Source organism: Equus przewalskii, chromosome 5 (assembly GCF_037783145.1).
Source record: "Equus przewalskii isolate Varuska chromosome 5, EquPr2, whole genome shotgun sequence".
NCBI classification, from domain to species: Eukaryota; Metazoa; Chordata; class Mammalia; order Perissodactyla; family Equidae; genus Equus; species Equus przewalskii.
Window position 1 is genome coordinate 65,815,538 of NC_091835.1, and position 12,837 is coordinate 65,828,374.

General features: G+C 40.5%; 1 long non-coding RNA gene across 1 annotated transcript in view; it reads left to right on the top strand.

The window, feature by feature from the left end:
• Nucleotides 1–945: 945 nt before the first annotated feature.
• The window catches only part of LOC139083564 (uncharacterized), a 30,013-nt gene continuing 18,121 nt past the window's right edge, over nt 946–12,837 (top strand). The window contains exons 1-2 of the long non-coding RNA XR_011540401.1: nt 946–1,164; nt 3,447–3,673. This is a non-coding gene — a long non-coding RNA (uncharacterized lncRNA). The remainder of the gene's footprint in view (nt 1,165–3,446; nt 3,674–12,837) is intronic.

Here is a 12,837-nt window from a genome sequence, read left to right on the forward strand (position 1 = left end):
TATCCATACAATGGAAAACTAGTCAATGCTAGAAAGAAGTGAACCATCAAGCCGTGAAAAGACATGAAAGAAACTTAAATGCATATTACTAAGTGAAAGATGCCAATCTGAAAAGGCTACAGGCTGTATGATTCCAACTATGTGACGTTATGGAAAAGGCACAGCTATGGAGGCAGTAGGATTAGTGGTTGCAAGAGGGGAGGGAGGAGGGAGGGATGAACAGGCCGCGCACAGGGCATTTTTAGGGCAGTGAAACTACTCTGTATGATACTATAATGGTGGAATCATGTCATTATATATTTGTCAAAACCCATAGAACGTACACCACCAATGTAGACTATGGACTTTGGTTGATGATGTGTCGGTGTAGGTTCATCCATTATAACAAATGTACCACTCTGGTGCAGGATGTTGAGAACGGGGGCGCTGTGCACGTGCAGGAGCAGGAGTTTTATGGGGAATCTCTGTATCTGCTACTCAATTTTTTTGTGAACCTAACACTGCTCTAAAAAATAAATTCTAATTTTTTTAGGCATATAATTAAAGCTAACTCTGTCAGACCCCGAGATGTAAATTTTATATAATAAAATGCGAATTTTCTCTTTTTGACTTGAAGCCTTGTCTGTTACTTTCTTCAGGAATGTCATCACAAATAGATTTGTCTGGGAGCTTGATGAGTAAGAAAAGCTATCTGAAAGTAGGCAAGGTTCCATTTGCATTTCACTTGTCTCCATGAATGTGTGCAAATTCTTCAACCTCTTCCTTCCCAAGAGGAAATTCAGACTTTTTAAAGATAAGCATCTGATTATCTATTTTCTTTAAAAATAGCATTTTAGATATTTCCTGTCCTTAAGATGTTGCTGTTGAGCAGATAACAACTTGAACCGTGCTATGTTAGAACGGATGCTGAAAACTAAATGAGCAAGGTTAGTGCTGACATCTACTGTTAGAACTTGAGGATGTGCCACTTTGTCACAAGCAGTTCCTTCCTAAGGAGACGGGCGTTGTGTAGCACTAGTTGCGGGTGCAGGGGGTCAGAGCGACTGGAGGAGAGAATCACCCAAAGCTCCATCATCCTGAAGAAGGGAGCAAGGGAATGACTTCGCGCTTCTTGAGATAAACATGTTGAAGAATCTGGAGCAGAAGATAAATTAATGTCAAGAGGTATTTCCGAATCCTCATCCGGGCGTCTTCCTAAGGCTCTGGCGTCTTTAATAAACCTCCCACTCTGTTTCTCTTGTAATGTTTCTGTCTCTGGCGCTTTAAAGAAAAGGCAGATGTGGCTACTGGGTTTCAGAGCTGTCTGTAGGGGAAGGAGAGAGAGAAAGAGAGGTTGGAAAGCTTCCCTGAACTCGGTCTTTCTCCTGCTCTCCGGCGTTGCTCTAGATTATAAATTGGCTATCTACCTTTTGTTTTAGTCATCTTTATCTTTGTCTGGAAATATTTTCCACTCCAACCTGGGAAATAGCTATGGAATTATGTCACTATGCCTATTTTAAAAGGTGCGTGTCATGTGAGGTCTCACACTCCATCACTCACAGTTACTTATGTGTCTCAGGAATAGCTATTACCTAAATGGGTGAGAAGAGACCCAGAATGCACTTTGTTCCAGTCCAAGAGCAACACGCCTATCCTCACGATGTGCAAAGGGAAACAGCTGTGTGTTGCAACTGTTGTTAGCCAAGGACTTACGTAAAAATTGAGAATGACGGTGTCAGTACCTGATGTCTGTTCAACAGTGTTGTTCATTCCGGGGGAAGGTTGGACAGGCCCGAGAGGATCGACAAGAGGACTCGGGAGCTGTTAATGCAGGTCATCGACCGCCCTGAAAATACAGCTCGTGGTTCTGTGGGGTCTTCTGGTGTTGCTCTCCAGTGCTTGTCCCTTGCTATTGTCCTTCCCTTCTCTGATGGATACAGACTCCCCAACAACAATAGGCTTGTTCCTCAGTACCGTGAAGGACTAACTATGCCCCCACGTGGAGAACACAAAGAAATCACCCACTTTGTTGCCCTCTTATTCACTTGATTTCTAGGCAAATAGGCTAATTTAACTGCCACTTTTTTTTAGTTTTTCTATTTTTACAGTATGTTATTTGAATATTTAAGATGAGATTAATCTTAAGAAAAATTGCTGATGGTACCTGACATTCTTCATGGAAGATCTAAATATCTTAAAGGATTTGTGTGCTTTTGGGTAAAATCATAAAAATACTTCTTTTATTCATACAGATCTGATCTGAGCACTCTTTGTAAAACTGTTCTTATTCGGTAAGAACAGTTGGCATTTGGGAACCCACAATATGCTATAACACTCTATAAGAATCTGTTTCATAGACCCGTTTATGTTCATGGAAACAAAAAACTTTATGAAACATGACAGAAGAGGTGCGTTCAGTGAGCTAATCAGCTGTTTCTACTCCCGTGATGCTGTTAGAGGTGGTAGTCAGTGCAGGACAGCAGTTAAAAATCCCTGCTCTGGGGGCTGGCCCCGTGGCCGAGTGGTTGGGTTCTTGCGCTCTGCTGCAGGCGGCCCAGTGTTTCGTTGGTTCGAGTCCTGGGCGCGGACATGGCACTGCTCTTCGGGCCATGCTGGGGCGGCGTCCCACATGCTGCAGCTAGAGGGACCCACAATGAAGAATATGCAACTATGTACTGGGGGGCTTTGGTGAGAAAAAGGAAAAAAATAAAATCTTAAAAAAAAAATCCCTGCTCTGTCAATCATGCAGTGTATGAATCTTTGGATAACTTACTTTGTGCTCAGTGACTCAATTTCCTCATCTGTAAGATGAGGCAATAAGTTAATATACATGTAAAACACTTAATGCTGTTCCTGGTGCTTTGCAAGTTCTCAACTAATATAAGCAGTCATTATTATTAAATGTAAAAAGTTGCTGGTCATATCCTATCTTAGAATAAAAGAAACATCCCAAGTGATTGGCTTGTCTTTCCCATGTAAATGTAAATTAAGTCCTGGGCTTAGAAAATATTTGATTGACTGATAGAATCTCTTTATTTAGAGGATATTAGTATTCCTCTAATTTTCTCTAGGGAAGATTTGTTTTTTTTGAGATTAGCCCTGAGCTAACTACTGTCAATCCTCCTCTTTTTTGCTGAGGAAGACTGGCCCTGAGCTAACATCCATGCCCATCTTCCTCTACTTTATACATGGGATGCCTACCACAACATGGCTTGCCAAGAGATGCCATGTCCGCACCCGGGATGTGAACCAGCGAACCCTGGGCCACCGAAGCAGAAAGTGCAATCTTAACCACTGTGCCACTGGGCCAGCCCCAGGGAAGATATTTTTAATATAATTTTGTTTTGTCAAAAAAAGATAGTTTTTTTTAACTTTGTCTCAATTCTGTTTTATTTTGGTGGTGGTTTGTTTTTGCTTTCTTCTAGTATTTCAGTCTATCTTGTGCTCCCATGTTCTCCTCATTTAAGGGCGCTTCCCGGGCCTCCATCTCCTGTTTTGACTGTTTGGGCTCCAACTTCCAGGATTTTAAGCAGGTTCCCTCGAGGCCTTACTGTGAAAAGAGATCCCAACAGGACAGCGAGCACCTGTGTTGCGGGTGTACAGAAAAGGAACACAGAATTGTTCGACCATCTGCAGTGGGCTCCTTCCTGGTGAGGGATGGAGAAAGGAAGAGGAGCGATGCCAATGACATTAGGTTGAGTACATGTGACCCCTCAGCATTATCTCCTTCTCCCAGACCCACCGCCTCTGTGAGTTGTGTCCACTAACCTGGTGTCTGCCTGGTACCCAGGATGAGCACCTACGTTTTCTGTTTCCTGTGTTTAAAAGACGTTTTAAAGGTATTCATTAGTCCTTTGTCTCTTCTTTATAGTATGAGTAAGTATATGCTAACTAACTCTAGAAGAAATTTAGAAATACATGTGTGTTCACTCTATCCCTCCCACGCCAGTTATTAGGCATTCTTTGTCACCGCTGATATTTGTCACCACTGAAATTAAGAGCTAGCTTTCCTCTACTTCTCTGCCCAGATCACTGCTCTGGCCTTGTCTTTTCTGAGCTCTCCACTTTTCTACTACACATTGCTTTCTTCTTTCTTTCTTGTCTTCTTAACCAAAGCATCATCATATTGAGGGCACACTGAGTCACATGTGACATTTGTGTGGTAAAAGATCCCAATTAGATTGACTCAGCTGATGGTGGTTTGTTTCAGGCTTGATTCGACTTGGCATTGAAGTAAGCTTCATGCCCTTCAATTATGTGAAAAGAACAGATAAGATTAACTGGGAGGGGGGTTTCACGAGACTGCCGCCAGTCGTTGCCGTTGACCCTACTCCATATGGTGGGACTCCTACTGTCCTGAGTGGCTCAGAAAAATGCCCAGCACAATTTACTACACTAAAGTGCCCTCTACAGTTCTGGTACACCTATATTTTTCAGCTAGTAATAGGCCCAAATTTTTCCTTAGTTTTAAAACACACCTCTGATACGCATACTTAGCTTGAAACCAAATATTCGTTTGGAACCCAAGAGATCCCACTGTTTCATTGTCCATCCCAAATGAGATGGTTTGCAGTGCTTTCTTGGTCAAATTTTTCCCTGAAATGGTCTGTTCCAAAAGCCCAAGTCATATTTCATCAATGGCAAGCATTTCTTCAGAAATTGCTGCTACTCTAAATACCAAAGACCTTAAAATAGCTTTTGAACTGGCATTTTTACATCTCGCAGTTTGTTGTGATGAAATCACTGATCCCACAGAAACAAATACTTAGCTGAAGATGTTTATGGTAGTGCTATTTATAATAGTGAGTTATTTAAAACAGTCTGTCAAATGTGGAATAATGGTTACATGCTCCTGATACCTCTATACAAAGGAATTCCATGCCACCATTAAAAATGATGTTGTAAAAGAATATTTATTGACATGGGAAAATATCTTATAAACTGTTAAGTGCAAGAATTGATGTAAAGGAATTTACATGGAGTATATACAGTATGTTCCCATCTTTGGAAAATATGTACATAAATGCATAGAAAAATTCTGAAAAGCTTTCAGACAAAATGCCAATAGTGGCTAAACCTTGGGTGGTGGAATTATAAGAATTTTAATTTTCTTCTATTTCTTAATTTGTATTTATTTTACAATGAACACATGATAATTATGTATTTTTTAAAAGACTTCCCCAAAAAATCACTGCTTCTTGTGAGAACCACCAATAGATGTCGTTTCAGTTCTTCTGCCATGAGAAATGTATAAGGTATTGTGGGAACTACATGGGAAATGAAACTATGTGGGAAATGAAAGAAGTGTACATGAAGGTCATTCAGAGGGTTTTGATGTATAAAACACCAGCATAACCTTGTTACACACAGGTTTGATCTTATTAAACAAATTTATCCAGGTGGGTTCATATTTTGCAAGATATTTTTCTATTGACAGAGCTTTACTCATCCGTATTTAATGGCTCTCTGTAATTTGCATAAGCACTACAACCTTCTGCTACACAGTTCTTCAACCCATAAAAACACTTGAAGCTGCAATAATTTTGTTCTCAAGGAAGATGACACAGGATTTTTGGTCAGGTTCTCCAGACAGCATGGCAGTTAAAGAGGCTTTGCCTGCTCTGAGCGTGTATAGAAATTAGGAGGCAAACACCAGATGATGAAGGAAGTGCGAATGTAGCTGAACCGGGAAGGGTCATTACAGTCTCCAACTGCAGATGTGAGTAAGTGTCTCGTGTCCTGTCCTACTCTTGGCCTGTGGGCAACAGAACCCCAAAGATCCAGATGCAAGTCAAGCCACATGAACGTAAAGCATATAAATAAAAATCTGAAATCCCTCCATAGGTTGTTACATATTAAGCCAATCATTTATACAGAGGGCATTGAATTAAACAAGAAGCATACTCTTTTTATCTAAAGCAAACAAACAAGGAAGAAAACATCAACTCCCTGGTGATTTATTTTCTCACCATAGCATTTCAGTTTCTGATGGATTTTGGTACACATCTTGCATGTTCATCTCTGTAGGAATTTCCCTTAAAGGTACCAAAAGAATTGATGCTGCCGATGGACTATGAGGAGAAGAGCTGAGAGTCATTTACAGAACTGCTGTGAGTCCAAGACAGAGGATGGAAAAACCCAAGCCTCTATAGATGTTTTCCAGAGTTTTTAGAGTTTAAGATTCTCTTGTTTAATTCCCAAAGCAGCAATTCCTAGCAGCATAGGATCCCTGAAATATTTAGAGGAAATGATTCCGAAGCAGAAAGGAATAAATCATCCAAGAAATAATCAGAATTAAGCCTCATGTCAGTAGGTGGCATGCATACACTCGTCTATTCAACAAACATTTATTGAGCACATGCTTAATAAATCATGGGGCCCAAAGATGATTTCCGATGTGCATATGTGACCCGAGACTATTCATTCAGCGGACGTCCTTGGTCATAGGCACTCTGCATGCAAAGTCCAGTTTGAATGAACATCAAGGGCAGCAGTGAGAAAAGAAGGGGCAAGGATGCAACATACAGTGTGTATGTGTGTGTGCCTAAAATGGAGGGAGAGCCAGCAAAATTTAGCTTTCCCTTCTTTCCAGGTATCTTTGCCTTGGGAGCTGGGAAAACACTGAAGTATCTCCTTGTCCTTGTCAGCTCTCTTTCTCAAATAAACTCTGGGGCCTAGGATGATTTCTAGGTTTATTCAAAGCTTCCAATTATTGGGGTTATTATTATTTTAGACTTCCTGCCCTGTTCATGAACTGGAGGTAAACTTGCAGTGTAAGTATTTTCTGGAACTAAAAGAATGACAAATTCCTCGATAAAGAGAGGCTCAAAATGCTTTTGCTTTTGTTTGGGTCAGATTTCTTTGCATTACATCATATTGAAAAATATTCCGAATGAGTTATACAAGGAAAAAATTATCTGGAAAAACACAGAGGAAGTTTAATCATTGAAATGGCACTTTCACATTAACTTCATAAAAGGAATCATTAGGTCAATGTGGTTTTATGTGGATTAAATTGTGCTAAATAAAGCACCACGGGGTAAAAAAAAAAAAAAAAAAAAGCCCAAACAAAGGAGGAATGGGTCAAGAAGAAGTTAATTAAGTAATTTATTTACGGCTCAACAATACACCAGACAGTAATCCAAGATTCTTTTGTTACAGATGGTATTTTTCACTGCTTCCCTTGCCTCCTGGTACTTTGTATTTCACATGATTTTAAAAGCAATCCATTCCCAGAGGGTCCAAACGTACAGTCATTTTGGTCTCGCTAATCCACGTGTGCACACGTGTTCCTGCACATCTTCCCTACGTAATAATCACAGATGAGCCAGAGGGAGCTGGACTCAGCATATTCTTCAAGTGCTGTCTGGACAGTGTTGTAAAAATGATGTGCACTGTTGTTTTTTTCACCCATTCTCAGTACTGAGAGTTGTGGAAATTACTATTTCTGAGGACAACATCTGTTCTCATTAAAGAGAAGTAAAATGTTCTTAAGACTCAGCTAGGTGTTTCATTAAAGGTGATCTATGCCATAAGGTATGAGGTGTATCATTTACTCACCTTGAGATGTTACTATGGATGTGCCTTTGTGTAACGTCTGATGGATATAATACAGCGCACTAAAACAGGATCCTTCAATTTAAGAGCTATGTCACTGTGAGTTTGGGAAAGTTACATTTCTCAGGAAGTGTTTAGCTTCAAAGGCTTTCTCTCCCCTTTTAAAATGTGGTAGTATATCTTAAATAGATATACATGTATATGTGTGTGTGTGTGCTTAGATATATAACAGGCGCATAGAATAAAACAAGATAGGTATTATGAATACTTGGAAGTCATGCCACAATAGGAAGTTAAATTGCCTCTGGCAGTTACATTTTAAATCCACACGTTACCGAGATGTGCAGTCAGTCCCCTGAAAGAAAAAGTGTGTCATCCAGGCTGTGGCATGTGGGCCATGAGAAGACTTCCAATCACATGATGTGTAAATAACCAGGGGCCCCCCTTCTGAGCTCTGAAATCTTCAGCACGTCAGTACTCAGGCCCAGCCTCCCACAGGCTGCTCCCAGCCAATGAGTGAGTGCGGCAGGAATGCTAAGGCAGATCCATTCCTGGGAGGTGGAATTCCTACAGCCCACTTTGTCTCCAGCCACCCTCCTCCCATCCCACCCCTGCCCCCAGTAGCCTTGATGAACCTTCTTAGACTGTGTGGCCATCTAGGACACTTCCACTTTCTCTCCTCTCCCTTTCTCCTTCACTTGGGATCAGACTTGCATCATAGTCTCATGGCCTTCCCAGCCTTCTCCGGCTCCCTACCCCCAAAAAATCCATGCATGTTTAATGCCATCTTGACATCTGCTTCCTGGACTAACATACGTCCAAATGAAACCTGATTAATTAGTGTATTAATACATCTCAGGAAAAAATGTTACTCTCAGAAAGACGTTGGTCAGCTCAGAGAGCTCTGTAGAAGGTGCCAAAGAAAAGTGGAATGTCTCAGCTCATGCTCCCCTGACCAGAGCAGAGGACGGGAACACTCCAGCACAAAGACTGTCTTCATTGTGGAATGGGTATGTCTGGTGCCATTAAGTATTCTGTTCATCTGACTAACACACTTGGCTCTGAGATCTTGCTACTCATCCCATGTTCAGTTGCTATTTAACTTCCCAGTAGGTCTCTCTTTAGGGAGAAGATGTGTGCAAGAACCTGGGTCCACAAGGGAATTCTTGGAGATTTTGACAACAGCATACTGGAGACTCAGAACTGTGACTGCTGACTGGACCATCCACCGCCAAGAGCAGTAGCACTGGATACTTGAGTAGGGGTAGAGGGCAGCCTGGTTTCTGCAGGGGTGATTGGGCAGGCTCTGCGGAGGAAACCGTGATGGTGTCTGGCATGTATTCAGCAAGCAGTAAATGTTGGCAGTCATTCTTGTTATTGAGTTGTGGGTAAATTGTCATCTAGAGAGAGAAACTTTAAGATTTCTTCTAAACGTTAGTTTCTTAGCTTCCTAGGGTTGCCATAAAAATGTAACACAAACTGAGTGGCTAAAAATAATAGAAATTTGATTCATAGTGCTGGAGGTTAGAAGTCTAAATCAAGGTGTTGGAAGAGTTGGTTCCTTCTGAGGGTTCTGAGAGAGAATCTGTTCCATGCCTCTCTCCTAGTTTCTGGTGATAGTGTCGGCATTCCTGGGCTTGTAGATGCATCATTTCAATCTCTGCTCCCATCTTCGTACAGCATTCTCCCTGTGCATCTCTCTGTCTTCGCATGGCCATCTCCTTATAAGGATGCCAGTCATGTCGGATTAGGGCCCTCCCATTCCAGTGTGACTTCATCTTGACTTATTACAGCTGAAAGTGCCCTATTTCCAAATAAAGTCACATTCTGAGGTACTAGGGGTTAGGATGTCAACATATCTTTGGGGGACACGATTCAACCCATAGCAATCAGATTTGATGATTCTGTAAAATTCCCCAAGAGCATAATTCCATAATGGATGATAAATATAAATTAGGATGTAATTAGAGATGTGACTGACTTTATAGTTGATGTTTCTTCAAACTGGCTTAAAGAGGGGGTGGTGTGTAGAAGAGAGAAAGAGGGGCCTCTTGTAGGAATGGATTCTAGAGAAGGAAGGGGGCCCAGAGAGCAGGTGGCTAATTTCTACATAACAAAGGATTTCCTTTGCTGCCCTTGAGCTCTTGACAGATTTAGGCTAAGGGCTGTGCCCTGAGTAGTTCTCTCACCCCACACCTCTGACCAATTAGATACGCACGCTTTGTCCAACAGTCCAGTCTCCACACATTTCCTTCTAATTCCTTTGCCTCATACCCTTTGTCCCTCTGGGAGGCTAATGCAAATAAATATATCTACTGTTCTGCAATGTTTAAATGATGAAAAAGCACTTCTAGTTGCCACATTGAAGTCTCCTTGCAATGTTAGATTGCTTGCTCTATTTTAGCCTATTAACTATGGGCAAAATAGATTAACTATGTTTTACTTCTCTACATTAGGACGTTAACATCTGACTCTCAGATAATCATTTAAATGTGTGCCACTGGAAATACGATTCATAATTACCTCAGTATTTACATTCCTCAGGGTTGAAGCATAGCAATTTGAACAGATGCTGTTTAAGAATTAATATGGATAGATGGAAATGACAGAGAATTCTACAAAGGCCCAGTGGTTTGGGGAGCTATTCTCCAGCAATTCCTTGTGTTTGATTTAAAAAAAAACAAAACAAGGTAGTGTTGGTGCTCTTAGGCTACTCTGCATTTATGGAATTTTCCAGTGGGGTGTATGTATTCAGGTCACGTACACAGTGAGATTTCCTGCAGTGACAGTACAGATAAAAAGGCTGTGCAACTTGGTGATAATTGTGCTCCATTTAGGCAAACCGTCAGCTGGTGCATTTTTACATTGTCTCAGAAGCACAAGAAATGCTTTTGTGTGCCTATCTTAAATATGAATTCATTAGCACCCAAAGAACAATAGGATGTGTTTTGAAATGCATTTTAATGAGAAATAAGCATTGACAGGGCTTCAGAGTTCATGTTTCTATATCAATTTAAAGCCATTAATTAATCAGTGGTTATTTCCTCAGTAAAATTTAGAAGTAAATAAAACTTTTCCTCCCATTTTCTAGGAGTGGCTTCCCCGAAGCCTGTAACATATTTTGGCTATCCATCATCCCTACCTATTATTATTATTATTGGATTAGAGAAGAAGGTTTCGTGTCTCCTAACCATAGAAGGAGGGGATGGGGGAGAAAAGGAATATTAAAGTAATCTATGTTTTTTTAGTTCAAGGTGTGACCTAGAGTCAAGATGAAAGATTGTGTACTGTCCATGAAATATCTGTGGTTCTCACCACTCCTAGTTACTAAGCATCAATGTCCCCTAACACTTTGAGGTATATCTGTTAGACTTTCAAGTCTTTCTAGAAGATAATCTCCGTGGTGTGTAGTACCATGCTGGTGAAGTGTTGGTTTTTGACTCACTGCATATCAGCAAAGATGCCTTGAGGATTACTCAAAGATGTGGAAACTACTACAAGTATAGTTGGACTGGTGCAGCAACAAGTCAGCCATTGCAAGGAAAAGATGGGTGCAGCACGGAGGCTATGAAAGTTTAAGATGTTTCTTGTCATAAACAAGACAGAAAAGGCCTAACATAATTGAAAGTGTTTAACATTAATTTCCAAAGAATTTAGTCATAAGCTAGACTACCCCCTGGAAAGAGGCTTTTGCAAATAAAATCATTATTAAAATATTGTGTAAATTCCCAAAGTTGAAATAAATATAAGGGGAATTACCTTTTATACGTAGGTTCTCTTAGGAAAGAGAAAGACTCTCATCTCTCTCCTCTCAGTACCTCATGGCGTGTTTAGCTCTCTCTTCACATCTACATTATCCCTGGCTCTCTAGTGTCTAAAATGGTAGCCACTAAGCACGTGTGACTATTTATACCTAGATGTAAATTAATTAAAATTAAATAAAATTTAAAATCCATTGCCTCAGTCACACCTACCACATTACAAGTGCTCAATAGCCATATGTGACTTATGTGACTAGTGGTTACTCTATTGGGCAACACCAATTATATCATCATTTCCATCATTGAAGAATTACTTGCCCTTCACTCTCTAGCCATTTCTCAACAATCTGGATGATAGGCAGCATCTATCACTCTGCTTTTCTATTAATATCCACTTTACTGATTATAAAACTGAGACTCAGAGAAGCAAAGATTCATGTTCAGTTTCACATAATTAATAAGCAGCAGAACACTCAATCCCAGCTCAATTGTCTCCAAATGAGTTCTTTTGTTTTTCACCATCATATCACTTCTACTCTGAGTCGGTAATAAGTTTTCTTTTCCATATTGGAAATAAAGAATAAATAGTCAAAAATACCACCATTTAAAATAAACACTCCAAAATCAGAGTTAAATATTTGGTTTAACTAATCAGAGAGAAATCTGTGTCATCAGTCAAGTTATCAGTATATTGAAAGCCTCAGTGTAGTGCTCAAGATAGCCATTGCCTTTTCAACCTTGTAATTTCTTTTGATCTGATGGTCGAAAAATGCAATTTTTGCTTGTTTTAATTTTCTCCATAGAATATTCAGTATGATGAAATGAGTAGAAGATTAAGAGATAAGAGACCTGGGACATAGCCCAGGCGGTGCAACTAACTAACTGGATGTGACTGAAAAAGTCAGTTCCATTCTGAGTCCGCTGCCTTAGCCATTAAAGGACAATTTAGATGAGTTTCTATATTCAGGGTTGATAGTTGCTTGATATGCTCCAGTGTGGCCACACTGTTTATTAAATTATTGAAATAGCGCCATACAGTTGGTAAACAGCACCCCCTCCCCAGCCCCCTGGATCTTCCCCGGGGATCTTCCCATCTTCCCATGATATAAAAACTGAAGGGTTAATGCCAGGACAATACAGGCCTCCCAGGACCGTGCTCCAGCCCACAGCTGGCATTCATTCTGAATGTCAGTTTTCATGTTGTAATGGTTATTAAATATTTTGTATATATATATATACATCCTGCATGCATCCAAATATATGTGCACAATATTCCCATTTATCCTGTGTATAGGTCGTCTGTTTGGTTTAGCTTAAGTTTGAAATCTAGACTCGAAGTTGGTAAATTATTCAAGATGTCTATCAGGCTTTCAGCAAATGAGTCAAAAACCGTCATCCCTCCGAGGAACAGGAAGGCAGGAAAACGAGGACAGGGCTGCAGTGGTCGCATTCTGGTTTGCTCTCCATATGTCGATATAGCTATAAGTTCTGGGAGCAAATTCTTGTTGTCTGAATCATTCTACATCAATAGTCAGCTCGG